General features: G+C 44.9%; 1 pseudogene; it reads left to right on the forward strand.

The window, feature by feature from the left end:
* On the forward strand, window positions 1–814 carry LOC138153757 (NADH dehydrogenase [ubiquinone] 1 beta subcomplex subunit 8, mitochondrial pseudogene; annotated as a pseudogene).
* The last annotated feature ends 9,735 nt before the right edge of the window (window positions 815–10,549 follow it).

A 10,549-nucleotide genomic window follows, 5' to 3' on the forward strand; every position in this document is an offset into this window, starting at 1 on the left:
AAACTAGAAACATAATAGACTATATCAATAACAAAAACGATTTAAATCACAGGATTATATCAATAAATGCAGAAAAAGCTCAGACAAAATATAACTTATTTCTCTTAAAAGATCACATATTCTTGTGCAGGCACACCTTGCAGAAGGTTAAGATGGCGGCCTCCATGGCTGTGTCCCGGGGAGTCCGATGGCTGGGGACAACGGCCTGGCGGGTGACCCCTCTGGGAGCCCCGGCAGCCTCGGGCCTCACCAAGGACATGCTCCCGGGACCCTAGCCCCGCAGCCAGAGGAGCACGCCGCCGCCAAGAAGTACAATATGCGGGTGGAGGACTACGGGCCCTACTCGGACAACGACTTCAGGTATGGTGACTATCCCAAGCTTTCCGACCACTCTCAGCATGAACGAGACCCATGGTATGACTGGGACCATTCAGAACTGGGGCTAAATTGGGGTGAACCGATGCTTTGACTATGATATGTACACTCGAAATCGTGTGGATACGTCCCCCACACCTGTTTCTTGGAACACCATGTGTAAATTTCTTTGGCTTCCTCGGCTTCATGATATTCATGTTCTGGTTAGGAGAGGTGTACCCCTCATATCGGCCTGTGGCTCTGATGCAAAATCCTTTTAACAACCTGTACCTGGAGCGTGGAGGTGATCCCAAGGTAGAGCCAGAGTCAGTGATGAAAAACACTATGAAATCTGAAGGACCTAGCCTGCAGGGCCAGCACTGACTTTCTTCTGTGCAAACCTTCTTGATCAGGAAGATTTAGGCTTAATAAAATACCTAATGAAATTCAAAAAGAAAAAGATTGCATATTAAAGAAACACCTTTATTCTTATGCATTTTAGATACTATTTAATTAAACCTAAAAGCTTACATATAAGAAAGTTATAGTTAAAGAAATACCAAGTAGAGTAACATTGGATCATTTAAATACAGGAAAAAAGTTAAAGTTGGTTAAAAAAAATTATGAAAGTATTTTTAAAATAAAATCATATGGTAAAATTACATGTAACAACAGTTAGTATTTGTATATCTCTTTAAGGTTTGCAAAGTATTTTCAGTATGAGGGAATATTACACAACCATATTCTAACAAATTAAAAGAAGTAATCATCTACAAACATATAAATTACCAAAGCTAACATAACTGAAAATTACAATATAAATAGTCCAATTTTAGAGAAAAGTATGAGGCAATTCAAAGAATCATACCGCACACGCACACACACACACACACACACACACACAAATACCTGGCCCAGACAGATTCGTGACACAATTCTTTTTAACTTTTCAAAAATAAGTAATCATCCTATTACAGAGATTATTAATAAAGAAAGAGGAATGGAATTATCCAGTATCTTTTATGAGGCATATACAGTTCGGATTTTAAAACCAGGTTTTAAGAAGCAAGAAAGTTATAGAGCAATTTAAGTAGTAAAAAATAAATGTTGGAAATATGTTTTACAAAGAGCATATGTATAAACTATATCAAACTACCTATTGTTTTAAGAGAGGAGGGGAGGGAAGGAATTAGATTTGGAATATAAATCTTATAAAAATGAGTGCTAAAAATTTTCTTGGTTTTTATTTGTGGGAAAAATAAAATACTATTTAAAGGAAAAATGCAAAATTCTAAATAGAATGTTAATTAATAAGATTCAACAATACATTGAACAAATGATTCATTATTACACAGTAGGGCCGAAAAGACACACGGAAAGCTCATTCAATACCATAAAACTATCAACATACTCAAATATATAAACAAACAAAAAACACCTTTTTGTTATATTGTATATGTCATATTATTTTGTTATATTATAGGATCATAGATCCATAATTGGAAGGTATTTCAGAGGTCATCCATCCCAATATACTAGTTTTATGAATGAGGAAACTGAGGCCCACAAAGGTTGATGTGCACAGAGTCACATGACTAGTAAAATGGAGGCAGAATTTAAACCAAGTCCTCCAACTCCAGAGCCAGTATTCTTTCCAATGTACTAATATCCAACATTAATTCATAATAGTTTTAAAAAAAAAACCCTAATAGGCACAGCTAGGTGGCACAGTGAATAGAGCACTGGCCCTGGAGTCAGGAGGACCTGAGTTCAAATCCAGCCTCAGATACTTAACACACACACACAAAAACCTAGCCATGTGACCTTGGGAAAGTCACTTAACCCCAATTGCCCTCCAAAAAGCAACCAAAAAAAAACCCTAATAATAACAGATAAAGATGAATCTTTTCCAAACTTAATAAAAAGTGTCTACTTTAAACAAATCGTCAACATAATCTGGAATGGAGAAGCACTTTAAGTATTACCATTAAAAGGAGGTGCAAAGCAAAGATGTCACTTTTATTTGACATTTACTGGACATTATAAATTGATATTTGTTGGAAATTTATTAGAGATTTAAGTAATTGCAATAAGATTCCCCCCCAAAAAAAGATATCAAAGGGATTAACATTTGAAGTCAAGACATAAAAATATATTTATTTTAAGATGATGTAATAATATATCTAGAAACTTTAGTCACCTCAGACAAAAAAATTAATGAAAACATGAACTCAGGATCATTTTAGTATACAAGGTATTGTACAAAATCATCCACATTCCTATTTACTAGTAATAAATGTCAAGAAAGTATAATTTTAAAAGGAATTCCATTAATAAGGACAAAAAAATCAAATATTTGGGAATCCATGTAATAAGGCATATACGGGACAAATGTAGAGGCAACTGTAAAAACTATGTAATGACTGAAATGATTAAGGACATAATTTAAATATTCAATATTAATATGTAAATTAAGTTAATAAAGCAAAAATGGCAACATTCCCTAAATTAGTTAATATATCCCAAAAATTCCCATTAGAGTCTTCTTATAGAGCTAGACAAAATAATGTGCTACTGGGCCTGTTAGCCAAAGGGATCGAAGAAAAAGTAGGACACATGCACAGAAATATTTGTAGCAGCTCTCTACATAGAACCAAAGACCTGCACACCATAGGGGTGCCCATCGATTGGGAGATGATCGAACAAATAATTACATGTTGATCCTCAAGGGCTATGACTAAGCTGGGAGAATCTGAGAGAAACATGGGAAGACCAAATGCACCAATGTAGAGTAAAGTGAGGAGAATAAGAATAATTTATATAATAACAGCAATTTAAAAAAGACAAAAAACTTTGAAGGACTTAACTCTGATCAATGTATTGGCCGTCCATGATTGCAGAGGACCAATAAAGCATTCTCCCTGTTCCTGACAGATGCGATAGATTCAAGATACACAATGTGAGACACACATATTTGAATGTAATCAGTGTAGATTTTTTCTTTGCTTGATGAAACATGTTTGATAGATGGTTTGGTTTTTACTTCTTTTTCAGTGGAGGGGAACATAGGAGGGAAATAAAATAAATGTTTGTTAATTTTAAGAAGAAAAGTTTATTGTATGAAAAAGTACATAGTCAATAATATCAGTGGGCACACTGAAGAGAAAATCTAATATAGATAGTATTTAGTCTCAGACTGTAAACTATATTATAAAACAGTTATCATCAACCATATCTGATGCTGAGCAAAAAAAAAAAAAAAAGAAATAGGTAAACAGAGGAGACATACCAGACATCCATACAGATATATTGACAAAAGATTTCTGTATGGTTGACAGATAGAAAATAATAAGGAAAAGATTCATTATTTAGCAAATTATTTGGGAAAACCAGTTGGCAAACCAAGGTAAAGAGATTTCACATGCTTTTTGGAGGGCAATTGGGGTTAAGTGACTTGCCCAAGGTCACTTGGCTAGTTTTTGTGTTAGGTGTCTGAAGCCATATTTGAACTTGGGTCCTCCTGACTCCAGGGCTGGTTCTCTATTCACTGCACCACCTAGCTGCCCCTAGGAAGCGTTACTTTGAAGGTTGAATGCAGTTCCACTGATAATGCTTCACCTTCACTGGAAGGGAGATGAGAATTTATACTGGAAAAGGCCTAGTGGCTTTTGTGCCCTGGGAGTGGAGGTAGTTGGATTGGGGTAACGGGAAGAGAGCTGGTGGGAATGGGGCCACCTTAAAAAAAAATTGAAGTAGTTAAAGGAACATAATACTGTGTTTACAACAGAAGAAGGGAAAATCATCACTTGAAAAAAAAAAACAATTTTAGAGATAGTTGGAGGAAAACCTAACATATCTTTAGATGTAAATGAATTCAACCATCCAATAAAATGAAAAAGAGTGACAGACTAGATAAGAAAACAAAACCCTACATAATCTGTCACTTAAAAAAAATTTAAAAAATAGAGACATATGCAAAATGAAACTGAGGAAAAGAAACTGAGAGGAAAATTTACTATGCATCAAGTGAATCCAAAAAAGCAGGAGTTGTCACTATGTTAACAGATATAGCGACAACAACAGTAATCATCATCATCATCATCATCATCATTCAAAAATAAAAAGGAATAAAGAAGGAAAAAAATCTTATCCTGAAAGAAACCATATACAATAACCAATATCAGTAATAAACTTATATGCTACAAATGCCTAAGCATCAAAATTCATGAAGGAAACATTATCTGAGCTTCAAGAAGACATAAACAATAATGCAATTGTGATAGGAGACTTCAGTATCCCCCTATCACTTTTGGATAAGTCTAACAAAAAGATAAACAAAAGGGAACATATGGAACTGAACAAATTTCTAGAGAAATTAGAATTTAAAAATTTATATCTTCTAAATGGGAAGCAAAAGAATATACATAATTCTCTGCACCACATGGAACTTTTACAAAAATTGACCATGTACTAGGACACAGAGATATTGCAAACAAATATAAAAAGACAAACATAATCAATACATACTTCATAAACCATAATGCAATAAGAATATAAATTGCGTCAGGGGTCACAAACAAAAGATATAGACCCAAATGGATACTTAACAATGAAATCTTAAATAATAAGTGAGCTAAATACCTAAACAATAAGAAGACCAAATAGAGATCTTAAGTATTCCCATCTCAGAAAAGGAAATAGACCCAGCTAGAAAGAAACTACCAAGAGGTAGAGGTTGGGGGGAGTAACCTACTGAAACTGTCGGATTCACAGGAGAGTTCTATCAAACTTTTAAAGAACAGTCAGTACTCCACAAGTTATCCTCAAAGATTGAAAAATAAAGAATCCTAGCAGAATCCTTTTATGAGATAAATAGAATCTTAATACTTAAACTGGGGTAAGATAAAATGTAGAAAGAAAACCATAGAACAATAGTATTATGAACATTTACTCAAACATTTTACACAAAATCTGATCAAATAGATTGCAGCAATTTATTCAAGAAATAATTTAATATGGTGAAGTTGAATTTATGCCAGGGATACAAGGATGGGTCCACATTAGGAAAACAATCAACATAATTAATCATATTAAAATCTAAAATATCCCATACTACATGATCATCTCAACAGATGCAGAAAAAGTACTCAATTCTTTTATGCTAAAAAAAAAACTTGCAAAGTATAGGCATAGAGGTGTAAAGGGACCCTGCCCCGCCCCAGGGGCGGAGAAGAAGACTAGTATAACCAGGAGCCCATATATGGTGATAAATGCTGTTGGGACTGATGATTGGGCGAGAAGGGTCGGGAAGGGCTATAAAGGCCCTAGGGCGGAAGTAGAGGAGAGACGCGAGACGCGAGACACGAGACGCGATGTAATCAGTGGAGAATAAACACCCCCCAAAAACTCCCTCCGCTCTCTGTCTGGTGATTGTTCCCCTCAAGGGGCCGGTGACGACCGAAGACCCGGATATGGGTAAGTAGAGGACCGTAGGGCAGGTGAGGATTCCACGGGCAGAGAGACCCCGGCATTCTGGCGCCCGAACAGGGACCTGACAGGGACCTGAGCGCTTGGGCCCGGGGAGGACATCCCACCTAGCGGGCGGACGGTCTGCTAACTGCAGCTGGTCTGCGTTAGCCACCAGACAGCCTCGAGAAAAGGATTCTCGGGAAGAGGACAGTATGGGTTCAGGGCTTAGTATCCCTGTGTTTCGAGTGGAGGAGAAGGGGGTCTTGACCGCCCAGCTTTATAAGCTGTGCGCACAGCGGGGCACTAAACTCCCTATAAAGACTTGCAGGCAGTTTATTGAGAAGGTTCTGGTGATCTGCCCCTGGGTGAAACCCTCGGGCTTACAGCCGCATAAGTGGCAGGCTGTAGGTCAACAGATGGCGTCTTATAATCAGACGTGCCCGGGGTTTTTGTCACCCGAAGACTTCAGGGTCTTCAAAATCGTGGCGGCAGCGGTGACCGCCCCAGATCCGCACCCCCTGCCGTGCTCAGTTAGCACCCAGTGCGGTGCGTCTCTAGCGGGGTCAGACTCAGAGGGGTCCGGGGGCCATGAGGAATCTAAGGACGGGAACAGGAACTATCGCCCTAAATACCCGTGGGGGGACCTGGAAAAGGTTGCCCGAGAATCAGCCCCGGTGTTGAGCGAGTCAGAGGAAGAAGAGACAGCAAGGTTCCCCCGAGAAACCAGAAGGAGGAGAGAGAGGGCTCAGAATCCAGGTAAGGGGGTCCACCCAAGGGTGGCCGACGATCGGGAAGATGAAGGGTGGAGATCCCCCCTCCCTCCAGTCCCGTGCTCCTCTAAGATGGCGCCCCTGGAGACGCCGCATGTTGAAGGGTGGGGCCCTCTTCCGCCTCCTTCACGGAACCATGGAGGGCCCCTCCCGGAAGTCACGACACCCCCCTCTTACTGCCCTCAAGGGGCGGTCCCTCCGAGTGCGGAGGAAGGACTTTTGAGGCGGAGCCTCCGTCTGGCCGCAGAGGCGGGGGCGGAGGTTGACTTTGACTCCTGGGACATGTTCCCGATTTTGACTGATCCCTTGACGGGAGGTCGCACTCATGCCCCCATCCAATATAAGGCCCTGAAAGACTTTAAAGAAGCTGTGACCACATATGGCCCAGCCTCTCCCTATGTCAAGAAGCTGCTTGCCAATTTAGTTGCTGCCCACCCCTGGACGCCCGCTGATTTCGACGGGCTGGCGGTGGCTTGTCTGGAACCATCCACATACCTAGCCTACCAGGCGCAGCTTCGGAGAGAGGCCCGGCGAATTGCCCCGCTCAGACCTCAGAGGGCCCCACAAGATACGGAGGACTTGATTTGCGGGACGGGGCACTTTGCTAACCCGGCAGTCCAACTAGCCTATGGACATGCCGACCTGGACGATGTCCAGGAGGCCCATATGAGGGCTTGGGAGAAAGCCTCGGTTAGGGGCCAGGGGTCTGGGACCAAGCTGGTAGGGTTGAAACAGAGGCCCGGCCAGTCCCCTCTCTCCTTTGTTAATGAGGTCCAGGAGACTGTCCATCGATCAATTGGGGAGGGCAGAGCCATGGAACCGTTGATTAGACAACTGGTGAAGGAGGGCCTCTGCTCTCGAGAGGCGGCTGCCGTTAACGCACTGCCCTCCGATGCCCCTCTTTCTGACATAGTGGATAAGCTTATGGACCTGCCTCCAGACGACCCCTTAACACAGTCGGCTGCAGCAGCCGCCTCCAGAGATAACGCACTGGTCCAAGCCCTAGAAAAGCTGGTTTTGGCCAGTGCTGAGAGAGACAGTAACATCCTGGCAGCCGTCCAACGGCTTTCTTCTGACCCCGCCCATGCGGCCAGTAAAGTTTGTTTTGGGTGTGGCCAGAGCGGCCATTTCAAGGCTCAATGCCACGCCGTTCCTCGCAAGAGCTCCCCCAAGTGTTTCGCATGTGGAAGGCCAGGTCACGTGGCTAAGTATTGCCGCCTCAAAAATCCGTCCTCGCCTTTAAGGCCCTCAAGCACCCCCCCTGGGGATGCCCCGGATTCCATGGCTGCCACACCGGGAAACGGGGGGTGGAGGGGGACGACCTCCGTTCCCCCTCCGCAGCCCCCTCAGGCGGCCCGACCTCCCCGGTTCTGATGGCCCCTCCTCTTGGGACCCCCCCAAATCAGCCCTTTCACCTCCCTCCGGGGGGGCGAACACCTGTCCCTGCCTCTTGTCCCTTCTATCCCGCACTAGTTATTGGAGTGGAGGGCCTGGTTGAGTTTATAACCCCTACGCAGATTGTTGAGTCTTCCAAGGATCCTGTGATTTTGCTTAATCCCCATGATTTTCCCACCCCCTTGCATAGTGGCCAGCTGCTTGGCAAGGCTTTACCCCTAGTTGACAAAGGAAGCGAGACCCACCCCAGCCTAAATTGGATGCATTGCATTTCCTCGACCCGCCCCTCTATGGTCGTTCTGGTTTCTGGTGTCCCCGTCCTCGGTCTGGTTGACACGGGTGCGGATTGCTCAGTTATTAACGCCGCCCAATGGCACAAGAACTGGCCCCTGACTCTCCCCACTCTAGATGTCAGAGGAGTAGGCGGGAGCAAAAGAGCCAAGCAGGCTGCCCGCCCCCTGCCATGGGCCATGGAAGACCTGGAGGGTTTCTTTACACCTTTGTGTTTGCCAGATCTCCCCTATGCCCTGTGGGGCAGGGACCTTCTTTCTCAGATGGGCATGTATTTAACAACCTCGGACCCCCCTCCGGGAAATGGGTTGGGGCCACTGCCTTGAGCTTCGCCCCCCGTTTGACCTGGATAAATCCGGACCGGTCTGGGTGGACCAGTGGCCCCTTACAGCTGAGAAGCTCACTGCCCTAGAAATTTTGGTCTTCCCACGCCCAGCCCACGCCATCACTGGTACAACTCCCATCGCCTAGCCGTGCCCTGCCCGGCACGAAGGTGCTGTGGAAAGACCTTGAGGGCAATTGGCATGGCCCAGTGACGGTGGTGGAGCGCAAGCTCGGCCACCTCTCCTTCCAGCCCGAGGATGACGAGAAAGCAACCCCGCAATGGGTTCCTCTTCACAGAGTTAGGGATGTGGAATGACAGGGCTCCACCCCTCCTCCAAACGAGGGGTGAGAGGGAGTTTTGTGTTTTTGTGTCTTTCAGGCGCTGTGCTACTTCTGGGGATCCTGCTTCACTGCATAGGAGGGATGGCAGATGAGGAGCACCTGAGATGGGGCGTCCTGTCAGCCTTCCCGCGGCCGCTGCCGGTGACACATTCAGCTCGGACCTTCCCTCGCTTCTTCTCCTCGAACTCCTCCTTTGGTCTTCCGTCGTTGCCGTTTGATTGTACACCTTCTCCCCTCCTATTCCCTCGGCCTATGTCACGACTGGCAGGCCACTTAACTGGACTTGTCAGGATCCCAAACCGATCTTCGCAGGAAATTCCAGTAGCCAAGCAAGCGTGTCCTCACGCTTTCTCCAGTATGCGGATCCCGGAGCCACTGCCAACCCCTTTGACCTCTGGTTACTGTGCGGGGTGAATGGCTCCTACTCAGATGTTCGCCCCCTGGGGATGGTCAATGGGGGACAGGTCGGGGTCGGGAATGGTACCTGGTCGGGGGTGGAGGGTGGCGATTCCCCGAGCTTTAACTTATCCGCATTTCATAGTAACGTTACACTGTCTCCTGGTTCACCCAGTGGGGTGGTTTGACCTCGTCCCTGTTAGTTTTTGTGCTTCTTCTTTTCCTTCTTTTGTGGTGTGTGTGCCGACTTCGACGGCAAAACCGTGGGTATATGCTTTTAACGCAGCGAGCATTGATGGCTGTGTCTCAGGGAGACGATCCCCAGGTCTGGTTTGAGGCATGGGGGGACGCTTGACACTCGGGGTAAGACGAGGCACCCTCCATGACGGGCAACTCCTCACTCCTCGGCCACCTAAGACAGGGTCAAGAGTGTCTGATTCCTAGGACGGGTAAGGTTCGAGTGAGACAGAGGCGACCTAAGCCAGAGGCCCTCGCGCCAAGCGTCAGAACCCCGCCCTATGGCCACCGGGAGGATCTTCTACCCTAGCCCGCCTGTGCTTGGCTGCATTTCCTTTTAGTGCTCAGTTTGCTTTAAAGAAAAAAGGGGGAGATTGTAAAGGGACCCTGCCCCGCCCCAGGGGCGGAGAAGAAGACTAGTATAACCAGGAGCCCATATATGGTGATAAATGCTGTTGGGACTGATGATTGGGCGAGAAGGGTCGGGAAGGGCTATAAAGGCCCTAGGGCGGAAGTAGAGGAGAGACGGGAGACTCAAGACGCGATGTAATCAGTGGAGAATAAACACCCCCCAAAAACTCCCTCCGCTCTCTGTCTGGTGATTGTTCCCCTCAAGGGGCCAGTGACGACCGAAGACCCGGATATGGGTAAGTAGAGGACCGTAGGGCAGGTGAGGATTCCACGGGCAGAGGGACCCCGGCATAGAGGAACTTTTTTTAATATCATAAAAAGAATCTCTCTAAAACAAAAAGCAAGCATCATATATAATGGGGATGTACTAGGACCTTTTCCAACAAATATAGGAGGGAAGCAAGGATGGCCATTTTCCCCCTATTGTTTGTTATGGTACTGGAATGTTAGCAATAGCAATAAACAAGAGAAAGGAATTAAAACAATAGAGATAGGTAAAGAGGGGATAACACCATTCCTTTTTGCTGGGAATCAGCAAAAACACTAATTGAGACAATTAA

Source organism: Petaurus breviceps, unplaced genomic scaffold, assembly GCF_028583685.1.
Source record: "Petaurus breviceps papuanus isolate PSGF00001 unplaced genomic scaffold, PetGlider_PUasm1.0 151, whole genome shotgun sequence".
NCBI lineage: Eukaryota > Metazoa > Chordata > Mammalia > Diprotodontia > Petauridae > Petaurus > Petaurus breviceps.